Source organism: Diabrotica undecimpunctata, chromosome 11 (genome assembly GCF_040954645.1).
Source record: "Diabrotica undecimpunctata isolate CICGRU chromosome 11, icDiaUnde3, whole genome shotgun sequence".
Taxonomy (NCBI): Eukaryota; Metazoa; Arthropoda; class Insecta; order Coleoptera; family Chrysomelidae; genus Diabrotica; species Diabrotica undecimpunctata.
The window spans coordinates 18475204-18496219 of NC_092813.1; the positions used below are offsets into that span (position 1 = coordinate 18475204).

The window sequence follows — 21016 nt, forward strand, 5'->3', positions numbered from 1 at the left end:
GCACCTCATGAACTACGCAACACCTAAAACAGAAGACAAAAGTTAATGGTTTCAGATGCTAGGAGAAATATTTTATTTATAAAAGGTAATATTTAATCTAGATGTATAGATGTAAGATATATATATTATGAGTAAATTCAGGCAATTTATACAATACAGTATTTTTAAAAGCTAATAAAATATATGCAAAATGTCACAAAATTTAGAATGATAATTATATTTGACTTTCATTAAAGTATTCCAACTCGATATAATTGTTTGAGGTCATATATTTCTATCGAATATTTAGCTGCACAACTAGTTTTAGTTGGTCGGAACTGTTTGGAAGTGAAATTCGTTATCTGGGTGCACTATTATTCCATATAACGGATCTTTTAATTTTAGATGAGTTATATGACCGTCGTAGGTATTAAAAAGTATTGTGTTTAAAAATGACATTATCACTATAATAAATAGCTAATAAATAAACATAAATTGAAATTACATCAAAATAGAATCTATTGTAACATCACGTCCTCTCTCAGAATATATACCTTTCTGCGCTTTTGTAGGATTACCTTTAAAATAATTGATAAATATTATATGAATATAATTAGAGGAATACAAATTAATCATTTACTTAATTCTGACATTATGCAATATTACGCAGTTTAATAATTCATTTAGGTCTTGTCAATTTTATAAATAAATAGAATTTCTGGAAACAAAGATTAATTTTGTTTTTTATTTATAATATAGATATGATGAATATCCTTATTCGATAAAATGGATAATGGATAATAATAGATATTGAATAATTTCGTTTAAAAATTACTGACATATTGCGCAATACCATACATTATTCATAAAAATACCTACATGATGCACAACAATCAGTTTTACTTTTTAAATAATAACACGGATGAGAAACACTATTACCATTAGTATTATTATTGTTTTCGTGTTAATGTACTCTCAAATTTAAAATAAGTAGTGCGTCTAGGGTTAAGATTTGCACTGTTGTCTCCATGCTATCCGGTCTTGTGTTAGATTTCGTGCACTTTCCCATGTCAATCCTTTCTTCTCAACTTCTTTTCTGATTTCGTCTACCCACCTAACTCTTGGTCTTCCTCGTTTGTTTTTCCCTTGCATTCTCGTTTCAAACACTCGTTTTGTTAATCTTTCATTCGACATTCTACACACGTGCCCGAACCATCTTAGTTGCCCCTCTACTATTTTTTCGTTTATTGGTTCTAGTTTTAGGTTTTGTCTGATTGTTTCGTTTCGTATTTTGTCTACACCTAACGGTAGAAAGTCTTAGGACTAAGTAAGTAAGTGCGTCTAGGAGTTTAGCATGTTTTAAAAATATAAATGTCTAAAGATTTATTTTTAGTTCACTAGACCATAGAAGATATAAAAAAGATTTTTTAGCGGCAAACAAATTTGTCGTTAAATTGTTAAATTTAATATAAAGTGACTTTCGTCTTTAAGGCAAACGCAGAATATCTACAAATCGAGATGTTCAATATACCTACTTACAATAAAATTCCACGATAATTCGCATGGTACTCTGGTAGTAGGACCAAATTAGAACTACATTTAAAAGAAAACCAAATCACAAGATAGACAGGCATGTAAGGATTAAATGAAAATATGTTTTCAAAATAGAATGAATGTGATATGAAAAGAAGGAAACCAATAATGTATTAAGTTGACCATAATACATAAATGAATTTTTAGGATTTACTTGCATCAACCCTACAAAGGTTTCAGATTGGACAGTAAAAAGAACAGATCAAATTATCGCTTAAAAGGCAAAAACAATTTATAAGTGTAAAATATGTACCAATACTTAAAATTTGTAAAAGTGAGGAATAAGTTTAAGTGACGTTTCATAAAAATCTTCTATAATGCTGTGAGAATTCTTGCTTAAAAAAACATTTATTCGTAGTGTGGGCTTTCACGATAGTTGTTTTGTAAAGATACATGCGTCTCAGATTTATAGGCTGCACTCTGGAATTACTTCTTTGCGTTTTGTTTACAACAGTGGTAGACATTATCGAAGGCGATGAGGCAACAGTCGTAACTAGTAGTGACATCTTCAAAAAAACTTCCAAGCAGGTTTTTTAGTCTCAATTAAAATTTTTTCTAATCCACGACCCTTCGTACACTGCTCCCTTATTTGAGGGCCTATAAATAGACCCTCTTTTATTTTAGCTTTACTGATTGTAGTAATTTGTTCTTCGGGTACAATGATTGACTTTATCTACTTTAAAGACTACTCATGATTGACTACTTTATCCATCTCCTTAATAAAATTTTTCATTTATCCTAGTCAAAGTGATGTTAATGACCAGTGGCGAACCCGGAATATATTGATTAAAATTTAAAAATCAAAATAAAATAAATCTACTTTACAAAATGTAATAAAATGGAAATTGTAGAAAGACGTTTTTTTGAATAAAATCTAGTATGTTCTTAATAACGAAAATAAGGAAGTCTGGGTTAAAAAAATCCATTTTATTTTAAATTGATCTTATATTAAATAATTATAAACAGTAACATAATATTTAATATTTGGTGAAAGCCTCATTATTGTCAATACAGAATTGCAATCTTTTGTTCATAGATAGCAACAATCTCCTCATGCTATATTCAACAAGCTTCTCACATGACCTGTTGAATTGCTTCCCATAGTTCAATTCTGTTTCGTGGCTTAAGGTTTCTTTCATTTAATATTTTTGTCCGCCTACACATTTTCGATGGGGTTAAGGTCTAGACTCTGGAAAGGCCACGGAAGAACATTAACATGAGTTTCTTTCAACCATTCACGAACAATTCTACTAGTATGCACCTATGTAGTATGGAAAATTGTCATGTTGGAAGATGGAGTTGTTATTGGTTAATCTCTGGATCACTGATGGCAACATTATGTTCTCAAGAATATGTTTTCTATGAACCTATGATTTCTCGGAGCATAAACTATTCGACAACTATTATATGATTGAAACACTTTTTCACAAGAAAATCCAACGTTACACCAACAATTGTCTTCACGGTTTATGAATTCACTACAAATCGCAATTCGTCTTCCCTTGTGATCCACAGCCAAAAAAAAAGTTTCCTTGCAGCTGTACAAATTATCAATTCACTTGCTTTAATCCCTCTACGTGCAGTGCGAATGCTGCCCGTAAACGCTGTCTCTTCGTTAGCTCTTCGAGCTGTGGCAAAAGGATCTCTCAGATAATCTATTAACACCTCATCTTGTTGCTCTGTGGAGATCGTCTGCACCCTTGAACCGCTTAACCGTACTATAAAGTGAAAATGATCCCATCGTTGTTTGATTTTCCATATATACATATGGCTCACGTTTAAATCTGCAGTAACTTGCCTTAGTGAGCAATCTTCTTCGAGTTTGACAATTGCTCTGGTTTTTTCGCGCCTTATTCAAATGCATTCTATGCATTTTGGATGTGTTTAATAGCTTTTTATTTTATTTTTCAATACGTGAGTGAAAGTGAAAGAACAATTTACAGATTTTTAAAAGAAAGGAAAGAAGGAACCATTACTGGAGGAAACGCCCTTCGGAGAAAAGTTCATTTGTTCTTTTTAAACAAGGAGATTCCTACATTGGATACAATATTAATAGGCAATAAGAGATAATAATTTTCTTCACTTTGGCCGAGATAAATTATGGAAATTACTTAAAGAAATCGGTTTATACTATAAAAATCAAAGAAAAAATCCTATATTGAACGATATAGAAGAGATTGTTTGTTGGCGAAGGAAATATTTGAGAACGACAAAAAGATTTAGATTAGAATGAAGGTGCATTTTCTTTTAGATGAAATCTGACTTTTAGATGAAATCTCCCTACAGGGTTGAAAATTTATAATCACGCACATTGGCAGCGAATATGGTTGTGTGGAGAATGGTTTATTTGAGTTCGTTTCAAAATCCAATAAAGATTACCACGACAAAATGAACTCCGATATTTTTAAGGATTACTTTTCTCATGTATTGAATTTTCTACCAAATAATGCTGTCAGTATAATATATTAGAATGAAAAATCAACAAGCAAATTTAACATTTTTTAACATATATGCCCCTACTGAGAATGCTTCTGAAGAAGAAAAGAATGAATTCTATGAGAAACTTGAAGAATTGTACGAAGAAATACCAAAGAACGACATACTAATCCTGTTAGGAGACTTCAACGCAAAGATAGGGAAAGAAGACACGAACAGAGAAATCGCAGGAAAAGAAACGATCCATCAAAATACGAATAACAATGGCAGGAGAATATGTAATCTAGCAGCAGCAACCAATACTTTTATTATTAGCACTCAATTCAAGCACAAAAAAGAGCACAAAGTAACGTGGCTAATACCTGGAACAACAGACGGAAACCAAATAGACCACATCCTAATCTCAAAAAAAATGGAGAACAATTTTACAGAATGTAAGGTCTTCCAGGGAAGCCAATGCTGATTCGGATCACATTTTGGTGATAAGCGACATGAAATTGAAGATACTTACAGATAAAAACGACAGAAAGAAAAGAAAGAGGAGGAATCGGTCGAAACCAAATACAGATAATGCAAACAGAAAATTCTGCACTAAATTGGAAGAAAAACTACTAGTCCTAAAACCATCGAACGTAGATAAAACATGGGAAGACATAAAAGATAGTATCTTAATAACAGCAGAGGAGACGATAGGACTAATGGAAGACAATAAAAGAAAGGATTGGTACGATGAAGAATGCGAGCAAGCTAGTAAAGATAAGGACAAAGCAAGACACAGGTGGGTGACCACACGGAAACAAGAAGATCTCCTACACTATAAAGAGAAGAAGAAAGAGTCAGACAAATGCTGCAAAACAAAAAAGAAGAAATGGATCGAAGAATTACTGCAGGAACTCGAAGCCAATAGTAATGGCAATGCAAGACTATACAAATACATAAAATCACAGAAAAAAAAGTGATACCGGCAAATATTGGAAAAATGGAATGAGAAACACACTATAGAAAACTGTTTAAAAACAAAGACGATGCTGAAAACGCAGAAAATGAAGAAAAAACAGAAAATAGGAATGGAGAACAATCAGAGCCTTCCTCATACAGCGAAGTATTGGCGACCATAAACAGATTAAAGACAAGGAAAGCAGCAGGACCAGACGACATTATAAATGAGTTCTTCAAGAAAGGGGGAGAGGAACTAGCCCACAGAATCCACAACCTAATAGAATGAATATGGGAAGAAGAATGCATGCCGAACGACTGGAATTATGGTCTGATAACACCAATCCCCAAAAAAAGGCGACAAGACGAAATGCAATAACTACAGGGGAATCACGTTATTAAATACAATGTACAAAATATTAACTAATTTTATCAGACAAAGAATAGAAAAAGAAACTAGAACAAAAATAGGTGAGTACCAACATGGATTCAGAGAAGGTAAGTCAACAATAGATGCAATACACATTGTAACGCAAATCGTCGAAAAAAGTTACGAGCACGGAATAGATCTACATATACTGTTTATTGACTACAAGCAAGCTTTTGACAGTGTAATAAGGGAGGAACTAATTAAGGATATGAATCAATTAGGCATCCAAGAAAAACTAATAAGTCTCACGAAAATGACGATGAAGGAATCCAAGGTACGAATCTTAACAAGGGAAGGCCCGTCAGATGAAGTACAAATGGAGGTAGGTGTCAAACAAGGAGACTCCCTGTCAACAACATTATTTAACATTGCCATAGAAGGAAGAACAGCCAAAATTATGGGAACGATTATCGAATCTTCAGCCCAACTGATAGCGTATGCAGACGATATTGCACTGGTTACTAGAGATTTAAAACCCATGCAGAACATAATATTAATACTAGATAAAGAAGCAAAGAAGAGAGGGCTAGTAACAAACCAAAGCAAAACGAAATACCTCAAGTGTTCAAGAGAGAATACGAACATAGAGAAAGAAATTAAGCTTGGTGCATATACATTTGAAAGAGTACACCGTTTCAAATACCTGAGAGTGATGGTGAATGACAGAAATGATAGAACGGATGAAATACATGAACGCATCCTACTGGGTAATAAAACCTACTGGAACTACCAAAAATTCCTGAAAGAAAAGCACATTAGTAAGAAAACCAAATTAAAAATTTACAAGACTGCAATCAGGCCAGTGATCACCTATGGTGCAGAGACGATGTGCCTAACACAAAAAGATCAAATGAGGTTGGAAATTCTAGAGAGAAAGATAATTCGACGAATAATGGGACCGGTGAGAATAAGTGTAAGCGAATTTAGAAGATTAACCAATGAAGAAATTAAAGAAGTCATCGAGGGTGAAGACATAATCAAGTTCGTGAAGACGCAAAGGCTCAGGTGGCTGGGACACACAGAAAGAGCTAACCCAGACTCTACGCTAAAGCGAATAACTGGATGGAGACCAACAACAAAGAGAACAAAGGGGAGACCCAAAACAAGATGGAGAGATCAAGTCTTAGGAGACATAAAGAAGCTGAGAATCTACAATTGGAAGGAGCGCTATAATAATAAAAAAAAAACAACAGCGGACTGATTCTCCGCAATAAATTAATCAGAGAGCCCAAAAGGGCGGCAAACACTCCGCCAGGAGTGAATAAGCCATGCATGAATGCTGTCAGTGTTTTCGATAACGCGAGCTATCACTCAAAATTAGTGGAAAAGACCGACGCACAGTGAGGCGAAAAAGCGAAAAACTGCTTAAAAATAATTTTTTTCATATATTCAATAAATTCATGATTCGTAAATTGGCATAGGTCTGCCTTTTAGGCAATCAGAACTGGAATTTTATACAAAGCTAACAGTAGCCTTTAGAAGGTGAAGAAACATGAGAGAGTGAATTTGAAAAAAAGTTAAGAAACTGTCTAATTCTTTTTTAATATTAAAAGCGGATATAATAATTTCTGTCGTGTCCTACGTTAGTTACAGAAGGAAAAAATTAATAATTTAATATTTAAACCGAAAATCGCTTTTGATCAGCCCAGAAAAGGTTTCCCAGAAAATTCAAGGTTTTTTTCAAAGTCCCTACAAAAAAATATATTTTTTAAAATACATATTAATTAGTCCTCGAGGGTCTGAATAAAGATCCTGAAAGGGAATTGGCTGAGTAAACCTGCGAACTTTGGATGTCGAGTCCAAACAAATCGAAAAAGCTCGCTCGATACTCTAGTCGTCAGATACGAAAACGCCAGTGAACCTTTAAAAATCATCATCAAATTATGCTGAGAATATCAATTTTGAGATCGCAAAAAATATCTTCTTCTTAGTCGTTAACCTGATGCAGGTATCGTGATATCATGAAGCTATTAACTAAATTTTCCAATGTTCCTCCACGTTTTTCTATCTTCTGCCATTCTAGCACATTCTGACAATGGAGCGCCAATGGTAGCAACAATATGGTCCGTGTATATATATATATATATATATATATATATATATATATATATATATATATATATATATATATATATATACTACGTTCTTGAACCGTACTATATTTAATATAAAATTAATATAAAACTAGTTTTTCTTGGGTATAGGTTCAATAAATTATATTACATGTGGAACTAGATTTTATTTTCCATAGAAATCAACGTTTCGGTAGAAAACCCTTGCCTTTGTCAAGATTCTAAAATGTAATAAAATTAAAATAATAAAATCTTTGTTCTGAATCTTGTACATTTTAGAATCTTGACAATGGCAAGGGTTTCCTGCTGAAACGTTGATTTCCAAATAAAATCTAGTTCCACATGTAATATAATTTATTGAACCTAAAACCAAGAAAAACTAATTTTATATATATATATATATATATATATATATATATATATATATATATATATATATATATATATATATATATATATATATATGTATACATACATATATATATATATATATATATATATATACAGATTGAACGAATTTAGAACGGAACATACGAAATCAATGTATTTCGGCTCAACTCCGCTCTAGGTGGTTGGCCAACAAAAGGTTGTCAAATAATTATATTATAAAAATCCAATACTTCAGCGGGCTGCTGGATTCTGAATTCATTCAAGAACAAATCAAAACTCCACCCAAATAGGTTGCCTAGAATCACTGAAAAAACTAGACTACACAAGCAGTTATTATGCTGTCAAACCACTTATCGCTTCCTTATAGTCCAAGAGATAGAGCCGAAATTTTGAACTGATAAGTAATATGACATTTCTCTATTGGAATATATTCATTGTAACTGGGTTAAGACTTTGCCTTACAGGCGGACCCCCCCCTCGTGGTACAGGGGGTGGCTATACAGGGATGAAGTTGTAATTTTTTTCGGAAAAATTAACGATCGATAATATGGCTGAAAATTTGCCCAGAGTAAGATCTTGGTATAACTAGACGAAATCCCAAAGGGCGGACGCGAGAGTGGATACATAAGGGGTGGCGGACAGGGGTGAAGTTGCAATTTTTTGGGGAAAAATTAACGATAAGTAATATGTCCGCCATTTTCATGGCTCATTATTTAGCCCCTAAAAACTCTAAATCCAAAAGGGCGGACAGCTGGGTTGGTACATAGAGCTATAAAACGGGGTCAAATGTACCACTTGCCTGCGCATTTTAGGTCTCGGTAACAATTTTCAAACTGATTTTATTATGATATTTTTATACCGATTGATTTGAAAATTTGTATGCTCACTTCTGTTACTATTCTGAGAAGCGTCAAGTAGATTTTTCCTCAAAATTTTCCAAAAAAATTTCCGTAAATGAAAATTTTCGTAATTTTTAAAGGTAAAATCTAATTTGTAGAATCTTTTCGATTTTCTGTAAGTTATACCATGATTTTTTTCCAAAAATTTTCAAACGATTTTTCCGATAAGAAAAAAAAATTTAGAAAAACTTTTCTAAAACATTTGATAAAACTCTACGTCATCGCCTGAATCTTTTATAGAATATTTTGTAGTTTTAAAATGATATTATGATAATGTTTTTTTTTTCAAACTAAAGTCATATTTACTTTACAAATCACATTTTTTTCTTAAATATAAATATTTTTATAATTAATTTTTAATGGAATAAATGTTTGATATTTGATATTTTATTAAATTAAAGTAATTTTATAATGTTAACTATTAAATATTTTTTGTATAACAAATAGTAATTTTACTTATTTTTTATTACAATAAAAAGGTTTTTAAATTTATATTGCATATATAATGGTTGTTCAGATATAAGAAAAATTTGATTTATTATTACATTAATAATCAAATATAAAATATATTATTTCTATTTATCAATAGGTAAAATTCATTTTGTAGAATTCCTTTAACATTTTACAAATAATTATTAATAAAAATCAATTTAATAGTGGAATTATCAATTTTTTAAGTTTTGAAATTTACTTTGTAGATATTTTCAATATTTTTTTTAACTTTTAAATTGATTGAATTTTTTTTTCATTAGTTAATTATAATTTTACAAATTCTGTTTGGACATTAATTTTGCATCATTATTATTTTAAAATATTATGATGCGCATTCCATTTAGACCAGTAATTCTAGACGCATGCGCTAAATGTAATAAGTATCAAGATGCTTTTATCCAACTTGGTGAAACTGACTTCGATTGTAATGAAGTTTTTGAAACCTTAGAAACTTTCATGTCACTTATATGGAACAGGACTGACGAGAACAATTCCATAAAGAAAAGTAAACGATGTCAGATTTTCACTATTTAACCGGCAGTATAAGTTGCATGATGTAAACGAGCCTTTTTAAAAAAAAACTAAAAAATTTCGATGCTTCAAGCTTACCACCATGTCAAGATGAATTACACCAACATCTACTGCGAGCCCATTATATTTCAAATATTTGGACAAATGCTCATAAAAAAGTAACAACAGAATTGATTCTTGAAGAACATGGTTGAGAGTTTTAAGATGAAACATATAAATTCAAATGGTTTAGTGGACCTCAGATGCCAGAATCAATTCGAGAAGTAGTGATTGAAAATGAAGCAGATAATGAATGTGATATTATTGAAAGTGAAAGTGACGAAGATGATGAATGTGATGACATCAATGAGAGTGAGAAAAATGACGAAATTTTTAAAGTTTTTCACAATTTTTTTTTCTTATCGGAAAAATCGTTTGAAAATTTTTGGAAAAAAATCATGGTATAACTGACAGAAAATCGAAAGGATTCTACAAATTAGATTTTACCTCAAAAAATTACGAAAATTTTCATTTACAGAAATTTTTTTGGAAAATTTTGAGGAAAACTACTTGACGCTTTTCAGAATAGTAACAGAAGTAAGCATACAAATTTTCAAATCAATCGGTATAAAAATATCATAATAAAATCAGTTTAAAAATTGTTACCGAGACCTAAAATGGGCAGGCAAGTGGTACATTTGACCCCGTTTTATGGCTCTCTGTACCAACCCAGCTGTCCGCTCTTTTGGATTTAGAGTTTTTGGGGGCTAAATAATGAGCCATGAAAATGGCGGACATATTACTTACCGCTAATTTTTCCCCAAAAAATTGCAATTTCACCCCTGTCCGCCACCCCTTATGTATCCACTCTCGCGTCCGCCCTTTGGGATTTCGTCTAGTTATACCAAGATCTTACTCTGGGCAAATTTTCAGCCATATTATCGATCGTTAATTTTTTCGAAAAAAATTACAACTTCATCCCTGTATAGCCACCCCCTGTACCACGAGGGGCGTCCGCCTGTAAGGCAAAGTCTTAACCCAGTTACAATGAATATATTCCAATAGAGAAATGTCATATTACTGATCATTCCAAAATTTCGGCTCTATCTCTCCGACTATTAGGCAAGCTCCTCTTTCCTTTAAAGGAGACAGATAGTTGAACGATATTTTATACAATGTCTATCATTGGGTATGGATTTATTTTTGTCCAAGTTTTATATTGGTCCACTATTTCAAATGCAGTTCAAACAGACATATATTAAATTGTATGTTCCGTTTGAATTCGTTCAATCTGTATATATATATATATATATATATTATATATATATATATATATATATATATATATATATATATATATATACCACTATACCACTAGTATTTTAGTCTTTTAGGGATATTCCGACAAAACAGATTGCATTAACAATGTTTTACTTAAGATTAAGAAGAATATGCAGCTATTTACAAATTTCTATTTTCCAAAGATCCTTCAACTTCCTTGGTTTATCTCAAGGTGGCTAAAATAGCAGGATGTGTATATGTAAGAAACTATTATGAGAGCGAAGGTGTTGAATAAGCTGTTGGACAATCCAGCGGAGCCTGTTTGCATTGCAGCTAGGATTTCACCTAAAAGAAGGATATGTTAGTATGTATATAAATATTCTTAATGTGGTAGTTTAAGCTACTTGTGTTAAAATGTTTAAATATTCTTTTCTAGTCTTGAAGGAACTAAAGTTCATAACTACATTATAGCCGTTGGTTTATTAGTTGGTCCACGTAACGTATCATTCGCTTCCAGAATTGCCAACAATAGAATGTATATATCTTTGATTTAAAAATGCAGTTGATTCACTGCTATATTCCCATAAATATGTTAAAATAAAAGAAACTCAAGTATATTGTTCTGAAGCTATTTTCTTGTGGCATTTTAAAGTAATTACTATTTAAATGGGAATAAGCCACAATTAAAGGGTAAAGTACGTTTATTGACGTTTCAATTTCTAGTTCGGAAATCGTTCTCAAAATACAAAAAAATTTTGAATAACGCTGGGCCCATAACGGTTTCTTAATATTGTTCTGAAGCTATTTTCTTGTGGCATTTTAAAGTAATTACTATTTAAATAGGAATAGGCCACAACTAAAGGTTAAAGTAAGTTTATTGACGTTTCAATTTCCACTTCGGAAATCGTTCTCAAAATACAAACCTTTTTGATTGTATTTTAAGAACGACCGAAGAAGGTCCGAAGTGGAAATTGAAACGTCAATAAACGTACTTTAACCTTTAATTGTAGCTTATTCCCATAGCCTATATTAAAAAAAAACTAAACCCCAATAATATCTCTTCCACAGAAGAGACAGATGAACAATTATCTCAGGCAGAATTATAACATGTCCAATTCCTTTATTTTACAGTGGAATCTTAATGGGTTTTATACTCATTTAGAACAATTAAAACTTTTAATAAATGAATTATGCCCAAAGATCTTATGTCTTTAAGAAACTCATTTTAAACAAGTTAATATAAATCTTCGAAATTACCAATGTTTTCAAAAAAAACAGACTAGCACAATAGGCCAGTGACGGAGTAGCTATCTTTGTTAAGTACAGACCTAGAAGCTAAGCCAATTGCATTAAGTACTAATCTCGAAGCTGTAGCAGTGAGTATTACATATTAAAAACATATTAATATATCCAACATTTATTTAACACATCCTAGCGAGCTAGACCTATAAGAACTAAATAACCTTCTTGATCAAATTCCACACAGAAAAATAATTTTAGGGGATATGAACTGTCATCATTCTGCATGGTGAATCTCGAAAACAGACAAATACGGTAACCTAATAAAACATCTTATTGACTCTTCTCATTTATTATTACTTAATACAGGGGAACCTACCAGATTTAACTTCTATAACGGCTCTTTTTCCGCCACAGATTTATCATTATGTAGTCAATCCTTATCAACGTTTCTCACGTGGAATACTTTAAAATCGTTATATGACAGTGATCACTTTCCTATCTGCATATCATTAAATGCAATTCGATCTCCTAATTTTCCAATCTATTAATCCTAGAAATTAAGGAATGCAAACTGGTCGTCTTATCAAGTCGAGATTGAAAAGAAAATTAAAAACTATCATCCAAGTGATGATATAAACTCTAATATTACCTCCTTAAACAGGATATTTATAGAAGCAGCTTTAAATAATATAGGTAAAACAAAGCTCTGAAAAAGACCTCCAGTACCTTCGTGGAACAATGAAGTAGTACTTGCTCTATCTTCTAGCAATCACACCTGGAGATGGTACGTATCATCTATCAATTCTTTAACACCCTCCGACATAATCTGGACTAAAATTCGTAAACTTAAAGGCTCTAATTCTTATAGACATATTAACACCTTAACACACAATAATAAATTAATCGCTTTAGCTGATAGCGACAAAAATATTTCTTATGAATCCCTAATTTACAAGAAAAACATAGAAGCTTCTACAATCCTCATTAACAACTCTGACAGCCCCTTAAATGCTCCTATAACTCTTCAAGAGTTAGAGTTTTCTTTCAAATATAAAAAATACAGCTGCAGGACCAGATGATATTCTACCAGTCTTCATAAAAAACTTACCATTCGAAGCCAAATTAATTCTGTTAGATTTATTTAATACCTGCTTCCTAAAGCATGAATTGCCAGACCTCTGGTCTCAAGCAATAATCATTCCCATTATTAAGCCTAACAAACCAAAAGACAACCCTACCTCTTACAGACCCATCTCTCTTACATGTTGCATGTGCAAGATCCTAGAAAAAATTTTAAACCTCCGCCTTATATGGTACTTATAAAATAATAATTTTCTTACTAACTTCCAAAGTGGTTTTCGAAGAGGTAGATCCACATAAGATAATCACGTTGCATTAGAGACTTCAATTAATGAAGCTTTTGCAAATATCCAAAAACTAATTGCAATATTTTTCGATATAACCCAAGCCTACGATAGGGCATGGAGGCACTGTATTCTACAAACATTTAAAGATACTGGCATTCAAGGTCACATACTTGCATTTATAATTTTTTTATTTTAATCGCTCAATTCAAGTTAGAATTAATGATGTTACAAGCTTATCTAAGATACTTTTTCTTCTTTATGTACCGTCTTCTACCGAAGGTTGGCGACCATCAAACGATAGGTTTCTCTGTTTTGTGCCGCATGTATTATGTTCGCAGCTTTTGGTATTTGAACTAGTATCTATATTTGATATATCTTCTAAGATACTAGACAATGGTATTCCTCAAGGTTCGATTCTTAGTCCAACTTTATGCTTAATCGCTTTTAATAGTAGTATAAATGTAATTAAAGCATCCATTAAAGCTAGTTTTTATGCAGATGCCATTTTTATTTATACTAAATCGAATAATGTAATGGCAGCAACTAAAATTATAAAGAGTTTCTTAAATCGGCTTTATAATTGAACGATAAAAACGGAATTTGTTTTTTTTTATTGAAAAAACACGATACATTATTTTTAATAAAAATAAAACACACCTCACAACTAGTCATAATTTACCTTTAGAACAGTCAAAAGAAATAAAATTTCTAGGTCTAACTTTTGGGAGAACTTTTTTGTTCTTCAGTTATATTTTATATTTACAACTTCTTCCAAAGCTGTTAACGCGACTTGTTTTATGCTGAATTTTACATGCTAAGATAATTTTTTATCTTAATCTTAATCTTAATCTTGTAATAAATGTATATTAAACATTCTGTTTTTCTATCTTCTTTATACCCCTAGTATAATGCATTAAAAACATTTAACAAAACACTGATAAAATAGTAAAATAACTTACCGACTAGATTTAAGTTGACGAAATGACTTTTTACTGGTTAGGTACTAATCTGACATTCATAAGTACCAGCCTCTCTCTTTTGAGCCCATCTGATCTGGAAAGTCCAGTCATCTGTTTCAGGATGGTGATTTGCGTGAAAACTGAAACAATGTTCTTGTGGCATTCAAAAGTAATTAATATTTAAATGGGAATAAGCCACAAATAAAGGTTACAATTAGTTTATTGACCTCTCAATTTCCGCTTCGGAAATCATTCTCAAAATATAAACATTAGTAATTTACTAATAATTTCGAAGTGGAAATTGAAACGTCAATAAACTAACTTTAATTGTAGCTTATTCCCATTTAAATATTAATTTGCCTTATAGCTTCCCACTGTGAGGAGATGAATATCTCTGTGTCTGATCCATGATACCTAAAACCAAAAATATTAAACATTATCAAATTTGTTAACCAATAACGAAAGATAAGTTGTTGAATGGTTTGAAATAGAAAACATGGTCGCCAGGAGCCTAAGATCAAATTTTGGCTAACACTAAGTTTTAGCTTCTCTCTACTAAGCCTCTGTTTTTGATGTATGTTCCGTACATAGAAATCTTCTGTTGTTAAATTTGGTTTTGGACATGAAATATCTTAGTGTATTGTTTTTTTTTGATGTTATTGTGATGTTGACGTGATGTTGTTGTGATATTTGAATGGAGACCTAGACACGATGTTTATCGTAATCGAGGACGTCCTCCAACAAGGTGGTCAGATGACATCAAGCGCATTCAGCACAACTGGATTCAGGGTGCTCAAAATAGAATGCAGTGGAATTATTTACGGGAGGCCTATGTCCAGAAGTGGACTCAAAACGGCTGATGATAATGTGATGTACTTATTTCCTCTAGTTTTTAATTTTTCTTCTAAGCCCTTTCAATATGGTATTATTGTCATCTTTGAATCTCTTCTTGTGAGTGTTTCTGGATTACTTGTGACGTTTTGTTGTTTCACTTCTCCAGTCTTGTAAAATTCCTTGTTTATAAATGACAATGGGTAATTATTTTTTGACACGGACACACCCACATACACTCATACATACATACAAAACATTTATCAGGTCGGTGATTGAATATAGATTTAATCTTTATATCTTGTTCAACTGCCACCTCACACAAAGACTGCTGGGATTGGAACGGGGAATCCTGCGTAGAGTAAACAACAAACGGTATGACTACCTCTCCGCCCTCATTCATCAACTGTAGAACATCCAACCCATCAATGAGAGGCTCTCCTCTCTGAGCAGTAGTTACACAATCAAAACCATCCGTGGCCCAAACTTCAGAACCTACTCATCCATGGACAATGTATTCAAAAGACGTCCTAAACCCAAACTCCCTATCCTCCCCACTAAATTACTGGGCCTTGCCAGCAACGAACTCCCTGATGAATACATTAACACCCTGGAAGCAATTCCACTCTTTTATCGCAGCAATAATCAGTAAATGTTCACTTCGAGCTCGATAGACAGGGAGGGATAGGGTTTCTGTGGTTTCCCGATCTCATTGCACAATGATAACTGTCTATTGCAGAGGATACAGCCACAACTGTCCTAACGCGATTTACAATTCATATACTTATTAATTAAATTCAGTCAATTTATAACTATATATTTTCGCTAATAAAATTCTAAAAAGGACCGTTTTAGTTCAACAACCCTTTCGCCTCTGATTATCCAGGATCCTCCTCCGCGGGACATATCCAACGAAGCGAACCACCAGTAGATCCAATGCAGCGACAGAAGCCAACCCAACAAAAAAATAAATCACGTCCTGAAAAGGTGGCTAAATCTGGACAATATTAACTGGTGGAGTGATGATATCTAACAACAACAATCTGCATGTTAAATACAATGAAAAGATCACTAAGTATAGAAGTCTGGAAATTTAAATTAAAAAACAATGGAGAATGGAAAGTATCCAGATATTGTATTTCTTTGCAATTACACCATAATGGATTGTAATGAGAATTTCATTTTACATTTATTTTAACGTTTCAAAATGCTTACCAATTAGCTCTTCGTACCAAATTAATGGTAAAGTTTATATTTTAACATAATTTCTTAATTTATAAATTATTTTAAAAAGATTTCTGTACTGGATGTCGAATCGTCAAAATTATTGTAAAATGCAATTCTCATTACAATCAATTGTGATTTAATCCCCTAAAAATACCATATTTAAAGCTGGGAAAGAACGAAATTCACAAATGACAATGGTACCTGGATGGAATTAATTAGTAATAAATACTTCAATCCCCAAAAAAAATTAAAAAAGGACCCTGCTGGAATTGTGGAAATCTTTAATAGTTTATGGAGCTAGTTTTCGTTTTTGAAAGTAAGTCATCATCTCAATAATATTGTGGAATTCGGTTGCCATTTATGCCGGCTGCGCAGCGTAAATGATCTGCACCTTCGCCATTACTGACGTTGTGGTATGCACCCGTTTTCCCAGACAAAAGTCCGTGCTATACCCCACAGAACTTAATTCCTATCTGAACTTAACAAAATTGAGCTACTTTATGAAAAAACAGAGGAGAAAGTTTTATAGTATGCAAAAGTAGGTGTAACTAGTTAACTAGTATTAAGACAAAGGAGTAGAAATTTAAGAGATAAAGAGCAACTTAAGTAATTTTACTTATCTTTAAGAATAAATATAAACGCGTGTGTATTCTCTTAAACAGTGGTATCAAGACTATTGTAGTCTACTGTTTCGTAATCTTATAATGGATAAACAGATCGGCTAAGAGAAAAACCCCGAACATAAAACTCGTGCTTCGGAAAACGATTTAAATATGCTAAAAGTTTCGATAATTTGCCTCGGAATATGGATGGATTAAAACGATAATGATAATCTAATGGCAGTATTTGAAGGAATTAAGAAAAACAAGGAAGTATTCATCCTGGTAGATTTAAATGCTACAGCAGGAAGAAGAGACAACATTCAGATTATTAGGAAGTAGGGAGAAGCTATTTTAAATTAAAACGATGTGCGACCTTTTAGCTTATGTGAGAGCTTATCGGACAAATCATAAATGTGACAAATGGATTCTACGCTTATAAAGACATATAGAAATATACATGGACACAGACAACAAGAGGGCTAAGGTTAATTGTTGAATATGTCATCATACGTCAACACTCAAATCTACAAATTATGGATGTACGGGTGTATCGGGGAGCGGAGTGCGGATGGGATGACTTAACTATGGCAAATGTGTTAGTTAAATACCGGGAAAATAACAGCGACCATCAATATAAAAAACAGTATCCAGAAATATGAGTATAAACAAATATAACAAGAGGCTATAGGAAACTGTGTGACATCAAGATCCGGAGTGGTGGTCACAAGAAATAAGAGAGTTTGTAGATACTAAAGAGAAAGCCTATCGAATCTGGCTCCAAACACAAAATCTAGAAGACTGGAGAACATACACTTACTGTAATAGGAAAGTTATGAACACTGTGACCAACAGAAAAAACGAAACGTGGAACAAAAAATGTGAAGAAATAAACAGATATACGGATGTAACTGGAGTATTTAAAGCTTGGAAGTTTATAATAAACTTCAGAAAAGATCACAAAGGAACAGAGAGATTAAACCCCGTAGGTAGGTTAGAGTGAGAAGAATATTACAAATCCCTATTTACGGACGCAAGATGATATTGTGAAATAAATTATACAAACATTAGAACAGATCCAATAGAAGAAGAAAAAGTAAAACTAAGCAACGTGGACGATATAAGACGAACCTTAAAGGAAATGAAATACGGGAAAGTTACAGAGCCTGTAAAGATACCCATTAAATTGATAAAACTCGGACAGTCAATACCAACAGAATTGTTAGCAGAGATCTTTGATAAATATCTAATCAAACAATAAAATATTTCAGAAGATTAAAACCTGGCGTATATAAGCTCTATACACAAAAAAGAGATAAAAATAAATGTAAAAATTACAGAGATTGTTGGCTCATATTATCATAACTGTACATTTGAAAACTCCAGGGGGCACAAATCTATGATTAATTGTATAGTCACTAATAGAAAAATCCACCCAAAGCAGATTCTAGATATCCGAACTTTAAACTCAGCAGACGCAGGGAGTGAACACAAACTAGAACTAGCAAAAATAAGAATTAAAATAACACCAAAACATTTTCTACAGGAAATTCCCCGAAAAAAAACTCAATATAGAATCACTGTGGAACAAGTGCAAGAAAAATGTACCAAAGGAAGCTAGCACAGAAGATACAGCTGAAACAAATAGAACCCATCGAAGATATAAACGCAAGCTGGAACATACCAGCAAACGAATGGGAAAGATACCTGACGGAATTGTTTAAAGGAAAGAAAAATAATAATTAAACACCATAATGTACCTGAATTAAAAAGATACGAAATAGAAATCGGTTTTCAGGAAATAGAGATAGCCATAAATTCACTCAAAAATAGCACCATCAAAAGTCACCATGACCAGACGGAATAACCAAAGAGCTTCTAAAACACGGAGGAGAAAGTATAACCCTAGAGATGACAAAACTTAAACAAAAACTAATATTGCACTGCAAGATAACAGACGCATGGAGAAACATCATAATGATACCAATGTTCAAGAAAGGAGATAAAGAATTATAGAGGTATAAATCTACTGAACACCGCACTTAAGCTTACCACAAAAGTCCTAACCAACAAAATCAATAAACTAACAACTTTATCAAATAAACAATAAGTATTCAGATCCGAACGATCCTGCGTAGCCGCCGTATTTGTACTATAACTGATAAAGGCGATTGCATCCCAGTAGAAGACGTCTTACACCTATTGTATAAAAGAAACATACCAATCAATATTATACAAGCCATCGAAAACATCTACTTCCATAATCGAATACGGGCAAAGATAAATAGAAAACTAACACAGTGGATACCAGAACAAAGCGGAGTCAGACAGGGTTACTCGTTAAGCCCACTTCTCTTTTAATATAACAATGAACGAAATAATACACGCAGTACGTAAAGGGCATGGTAACAGAATGGGGAAGAAAGAAATCCAAGTATTATGTTATGCAGACGACGTCGCAATAATCACCGAGACAGAAAACGAGCTCCAAAGATTAACACACATCTTCAATACAACAGACAAGAAATACAATATGATAATATCAACATCTAAATACCCACTACGATGTAAAATCGAAATTGATGGGAAAATAATAAAGCAGGAAGCAAGGTTTAGATATCTGGGAATAGATATAAGTAGTTAAGGAGATGTTGAAGGAGAACTACCACAACAAAGCTTAAAAGCAAGTAAAGCTACGGGATCTATAAAATACATAAAATCTCTATAAAAAAATACAATAAAAACAAGAATCTATAAAGCTGCAATTAGATCTATATTAACATACGCGGCGGAGACAAGACCTGAAACATCTAAAACGAGACGACTACTAGAAACAACAGAGATGAAAATACTTCTACACAGAAGCGAAAACATTAAAAGCATGAAATATAGAAGACATAAATGGGTGATGGGTGACAAAACGGAAATAGGAGTGGAACGACTACATTAGTAGAATGACAGAGGATAGGATAGTACAACTAGCACAAGATAAGTCACCATATGGATGAAGAAGTATTAACAGACCAAGAAAAAGATGGTGCGATAATTTAAACAATTTAGGAGGCTAATATTGAAGAAGAAACAGGCTTTAAAGCATACATACAAGAGGGAAGGCTCATCGGGAAGCATCGTTGGATACATAGGAAATACAACGCCAGTATGGAAGCTTCATACAAGCTTCAAAAAAAATTGCTTTTTATAGTTAAGTTTGAATTATTCTTAAAAACAATATTTATTGTAAAACGTTAGTAAAAATATTAATCGAATTATATCCCCCAGCCAGTATCTTATTTATTCCAACTTAAATATTTTAATTACATAAAGTAGTCTACTCACTGATTTATTTCCTAAATTTCGAACTCGGCAACTAAGATACGCTGATTTCCCAAAAAGAATAGTGCCGTTACTGGGAGTCGTCGCATCGAAGTAGGGATCGAAAAGATATTAGAAGATGCCATGCCGGAACTTACAAATGGCGAACCTAAAAAAAAAGCAAATTAAATATCTTACTAATTTTGAATGAATGCTGTTGATTGAATTATTATATTTTATTTTTTCAGCTTGAACTAGATATAAAACGCTTGTAAATATAAGATGTAGACATTTAATAGACGATAAATGGATTTAACTATGATTATGAGTATTTTGAGATCATTTCTTAATTTTCAGCGTCAATGTATCTTTCAAAATAAAGGATTTCAATGTGTGTCCAAATATTTATTATTGTTTGATAAATACGCGCAAAAGAATAACAAGAAGAATTCAGAAAATGA

The 21016-nt window shown here is 32.4% G+C and overlaps 1 long non-coding RNA gene across 1 annotated transcript; it reads right to left on the reverse strand.

Annotated features, from left to right (window-relative positions):
- Positions 1-11196: 11196 nt before the first annotated feature.
- Positions 11197-20699, reverse strand: LOC140452584 (uncharacterized). Its single transcript, XR_011952222.1, has 3 exons — positions 20580-20699; positions 14587-15000; positions 11197-11363 (listed from the first exon to the last, which is right to left on the reverse strand). It is a non-coding gene; the product is annotated as an uncharacterized lncRNA (long non-coding RNA).
- Positions 20700-21016: the final 317 nt, after the last annotated feature.